The sequence below is a fragment of the Triturus cristatus genome, chromosome 5_1 (genome assembly GCF_964204655.1).
Source record: "Triturus cristatus chromosome 5_1, aTriCri1.1, whole genome shotgun sequence".
Taxonomy (NCBI): Eukaryota; Metazoa; Chordata; class Amphibia; order Caudata; family Salamandridae; genus Triturus; species Triturus cristatus.
Genome location: NC_140587.1, coordinates 489,817,602 through 489,823,601, shown reverse-complemented (window position 1 = coordinate 489,823,601; position 6,000 = coordinate 489,817,602).

Genomic DNA, 6,000 nt, shown 5'->3' with positions numbered 1-6,000 from the left:
TGTACAAATAAAGAAAAAGGGGAAGGGTAGAAATAACCTGACCCCCAGATATGGTTGGGGATAAAAAGCATTTTTTAATTTTGCCATGGACTCGCGGGGGATCTGAGAATCTGCTGCAATTTTCTTTTAAAAAGCAAGCGCAGGCTTGCTTAGATAACACCCAGGTGGGCCAGGTCCCATGGGCATATGGCAAATATAGGAGGGGCACACTGGGCACCCCTCCTCTGGCTATATTACGCCCTGGGGACCGCCACCTCCCCGGGACATTTTTAGATTATGAAGGCGGGCAGGCCCACTGGCCCCACCTGCAGCCTCGTGGACCACCACCTCTCCAGGGCTCTTGCCCGCCCGCAGCCCTTGGAATCACCACCTCCCTGGGGCTACTTGCAATTATGTGGGGTGGCTCGCAGACCCCCCTGCCCTGGGGACCCCCACCTTGTTGAGGCTAATTGAAGTTATTCCTGGGGGCCTTGCAGACCCTCCTGCCCCTGGGACTGCCACCTCTGCAGGGCTCTTTTAATTATGAATGCAGGTGGGCCCCCGCCTGCAGCCCTGGGGACCGCCACCTCCCTGGGGCTAATTGTAATTATGCGGGGGGCCTCGCAGACCCCCCTACCCCGTGGACCGCCACCTCCCAGGCACACTGTTCTTTTATGAATACAGTAATTAAGGGGTTTCCTTGCAGACCCCCAGCCCTGGAGACCACCACCTCCTGGGGCAAATTTAAACAAAGGCAGTGGCCACGCGGGCCTCCTCCAGGAGCCCTACATGGCCCTCAGGACCCCCAACCCTTGGGCCGGCTCCAGCAACGTCCTGGGGTGCCTCACTTGGGTCACTGCAGTTTGCAATGGCATGGGGGAGCACTGCTCCCCAATGCCAAAGCACACAGTGTGCACCACTTTGAGCATGTGAGAGCATTTTGCTCTCACTTGCTCAAAGCAGAGCACAATTTTGCAGTTTACACTCAGGGAGCTGCATGTCAGCAGCTCCCTGTGTGTAAATAGCAATGCCGGCTCCCAGAGGAGGAAGGAGCTGCAGGGACCACGGAGACCTTCAAGCTTCCCCACGGTCCCCAACAAAGTGGCCTGGCCCGGGTGATGGGGTCCCCAGGGCCAAAAATGCCCCAAAGAGGGGGGGCCTCAACTAGGAGTGTGCCAGGAGGCATGTTTGCAGAGTGATAGAGAATGGAGGTGTGGCCACCAAAAGCCTCCTAGCAAACCAACTGTGTGGGACTTGCTGGAGGTAAGAGGAGGGGTAGTTGGCTCCCAAGAACCCTTAATAGCCAAGGGGACTTCCTCCCCCTAATAGTAGTGCACCAGGAGTCGTGTTTTCAGAGTGGCAGAGAGAGGGGGCGTGGCCTCCTATTAGGTCCCTGCAATCCTGCTGTGTGGGACTTACTGGAGGTAATAGGAGGGGTAGTTGCCCCCAAGGACTTCCAACTACCCCTCCTGTTATCTCCAATATGTCCCACAAAGCCCGATTGCTAAGAGATCTTAGGAGGCCAGCCTTATTTATACAGATACTGATACATACTCACTCACCTATACTGTCAGTGACACAAGCATGTACTCACCCATACAGCCACTCTCACAATCGCTCACTCACACATACAGTCACTCATATACTCCAACATTCACCTATACTGCCTTTCACATACCCATACATCCACTGACTCACCCACTAACTCATACATGCAGGCAGTCACACACCATCATCCACCCACACACACATTCATACACCCATACAGGGACTCAGACAACCAATCAATCACTCTTACAACCACTCATGTACCACTCACCAACCCAAACAACCACTCAGACACCAACTAACAGACTTATAGAGACATTCACATAACATAGTCGCTTCCCCATACATTCACTGAGACACCTAATCACTCATGTATACAGTCAGTCATGCACCCACTGAATCATCCATAGAAGCACTTGTACACCCACTGATTCATCAATACGCCTTGGTGTTTATATGTTTAACACTCATAAACATATTTAAAACACTCACAGTCACTGGATGATGTCATCAGTGATGTCTTTTGAGATGTCATCAGTGATGTCATCAGTGATGTCACTGACCATATCATGAGTGCTGTAATATGTGAGGTCATAAGCAGTGCAGTACATGGGTGCACGTTATAGTTAACTCACTATAACGTCTGAATTAGTCTGGTTTTGTACGAGTTAAACCTGAGCCTAACTATAACGTCTCTGTATCCTTTCTTTTTTACAATGAATATACATATATATAGAGAGATTGACAAGGGCTTCTGCGAAACGCATATCACTGGTCGCAGGGGTCGAGAGAGACCCAAGAAAATAAATAATGCTGTATCCCTACAGCCTTGTGCACGTGCCTTCTTCAATTGGAGTAGGAATATATGTTTATATATATATATATATATATATATATATATATTCACTGAAAAAACCATAGGTTTTAGGGAAAGTTATAGTTAAAACCATAGTAATTCCCCCGTTATAGTTAGTTCAGCTAACTATAGCTCAGCCCCCGCAATGCACTGCTGATGATGTCACATATTGCATCACTCATGACATGGTCAGTGACATCACTGATGACATCTCAAATGACATCACTGATGACATCATCCATGTGATAATTTCATGCATCTTCTCACACCCTAATATAACTTTAGATACACCCACTCTAAGTTACAGACTGCCGTTCTCAAAACCATAGACACTCCAACACCAATAACTACATACCCACTCACTGATTCTTAGGTTTACACACCCATCCACTCACTCACCCGTACAGTCACTCATACTTATGGTCACTCAGTACAGGACTATCATATGCACTCATACACCTATATGGAAACTCACACACCGCCACTCATCCATAGAGGTATTCATTCACACATCTAGTCAGTCATACTAATAATTAATCACACTGCCATTTACTCACCTGTACAGTTATACACACACCAGCTCACTTACTCATACAAATACTAGCACATACTTACGTTCTTATACAATCACTGATACAAGCACAGACTCATCCATACTGCCACTCTCACAATCACACACTCTCACCTATAGTCATTCATATCCTCCAACACACATATATACTGCCTCTCACATATGAAGTTAGTAACACATATACAACTGAGATACATATTCACTCACTAACACCTCCATACACACACTCACCCACTCATACAGTCCATCACAGATGCACTCTTTTAACCATGCACCCAGTGACTCACCCACTCACACATCTATGTACAGAGTCACACACACCCCACCCACTCAAACACTCAGGCACCCATACAGATACTCAGACAACCAATCAATAACCCATATAGACACTCATGTAGCTATTCGCAAACCCATGCAGCTGATTATACACCAACAGACAGACAGATACAGACATTCACACAGTTTACTCACTAACCCATGCATTCAGTAAGATAAGTTTAATCACTCACTTATAGAGTCAGTCACGCACCTACTAAATCATCTATTCAGACACTTATACACCCACTCATTCTTCAATACGCCTTTCCCTATATATATTAAACATATTAAACTTTACAGAAACACACAGTCACTGGATGATGTCATCAGTGATGTCATCAGTGATGTCATTTGAGATGTCATCAGTGATGTAACTGACCATGTCACGAATGATGTAATATGCGACGTCATCAGCAGTGCATTGTGGGGGCGCGAGTTATAACGGGGGAATTTCTATGGTTTTGTACGAGTGAAATGTCCAACTAACTATAACTTTCCCTAAAACCTATGGTTTTTTCAGTGAATTTCAAAGGTTTTTTAAATGCTAATTTCTAACTGTAACGTGCCTGAAACCTATGGTTTTATCAGTGAATTTCAAAGGTTTTTTAAATGCTAGTTTCTAACTATGCCTACTGAGGTAGGACATGTGATGAAAGAAGAAACAACGCACAGAAAGAAAAAAAAGAAATGCAGAAAGAAGCAACAGAAGTCCACGAAGAAAAGTGCAGGAAGAAGAAGAGATGTGCAGAAAGAACCAACAGAGGAGCAGAAAGTCCTCCTGTGCCCACAACTTTTTCAGACGGGTACTCATGGTAACTGACTCTGACTAACCAGGCCTAGAGCCAGTGCTATGCTAAAAGACACTTAGAATATAGTGAAAACACCTACATACACTAGGGAACACTATGCGTTGTAGTTATAGTTAGGACCTTGTTTCTATTCAAAAAGCGTTTTTTTCCCCCAATAACTTTGTCACCGGTTGATGAATCTTCGCGAAATTTTCAAACGATATGGCCCTCTCCGGTCAGCTCCTAGCCTGAAAGTTTCGGGGTGAATCGCCAAGCGGGGGCCGAGAAAAAAGGGGAGTGCCAAAACGCGTTTTCTCCATGTTATTTACCGTAGGAAACTTTAGACACGACTACAGCCCGAACTGCAGAATGGAATTATACCAAATTTGGGAAAAAGGTAGCCCTTGGTTCAGAAATAAACCTTTTTTTTAAATGGTGTGAATCCATTCAGTAGTTGCTGAGAAATTCAAAAAATAAGAGTCAAATAATCAGATTCCCATAGGAAACTTTATGCAAGGCTGCAGCTGAAACTACCAAACGGATTTACCCCAAATTTGGCAAAAAGGTAATGCTTGGTTCAAAAAGTGACCTTTTTAAAAATGGTGTAAATCCGTTCAGTAGTTGTAGAGAAAATCAAAAATGAAAGTTTCGATATTTAGAGGCGCGGTGGATCCGCACACCCTGCCGATCACGAGCTGTATTCTAATTGGCTGTCAACACTTCAAACCAGGAAGTGTTGGCAGACATCTTGTGCTTCGGTAGAACCGAGGCACAAGAAAACAGTAAAACAAATGCGCAAAACAAGAAAAGTGGGCAGGGTAGAAATACCCTGACCACCTAGGCCTGCTTAGGGGTCCCACAAGGACCCCCAGGGCCAAAAAAAGCATTAAAAAAACAAATCGCAAGATGCGTGGAGGATCCACAGATCCGGGTGCGAAAATAAAAAAAATTAAGCGTGGGCTCCCGTGCTTCGTTATTTATTAGCCCCCGGGTGGGCCAAGTCCCGGGGCTTCTCAAAAAATATTTGCGGGGGCCCAGGGGGGACCACCACCCCCAGGGGCTTTCTATAAATATTTGAGGGGGCACACAGCCCCCACCCCACAGCCCCGGCGACCGCCACTGCGTTGTAGTTATAGTTAGGACCTTGTTTCTATTCAAAAAGCGTTTTTTTTCCCTAATAACTTTGTCACCGGTTGATGAATCTTCACGAAATTTTTGAAAGTTATGGCCCTCTCGGGTCAGCTCCTAGCCTGAAAGTTTCGGGGTGAATCGCCAAGCGGGGGCCGAGAAAAAAGGGGAGTGCCAAAACGCGTTTTCTCCATGTTATTTCCCATAGGAAACTTTAGACACGACTACAACCCGAACTGCAGAATGGAATTATACCAAATTTGGCAAAAAGGTAGCCCTTGGTTCAGAAAGAAACCTTTTTTTAAATGGTGTGAATCCATTCAGTAGTTGCTGAGAAATTCAAAAAATAAGAGTCAAATAATCAGATTCCCATAGGAAACTTTATGCAAGGCTGCAGCTGAAACTACCAAACGGATTTATCCCAAATTTGGCAAAAAGGTAATGCTTGGTTCAAAAAGTGACCTTTTTAAAAATGGTGTAAATCCGTTCAGTAGTTGTAGAGAAAATCAAAAATGAAAGTTTCGATATTTAGAGGCGCGGTGGATCCGCGCACCCTGCCGATCACGAGCTGTATTCTAATTGGCTGTCAACACTTCAAACCAGGAAGTGTTGGCAGACATCTTGTGCTTCGGTAGAACCGAGGCACAAGAAAATAGTAAAACAAATGCGCAAAACAAGAAAAGTGGGCAGGGTAGAAACACCCTGTCATAGCAAACACTGGTTTTGATTTTGGAAGAGAGAGCAGGAAACCTGCTCTCTCTTCCAAAATCCAAACCAGATTGCTTTTCCACACGGGGAGCTGCATGTCAGCA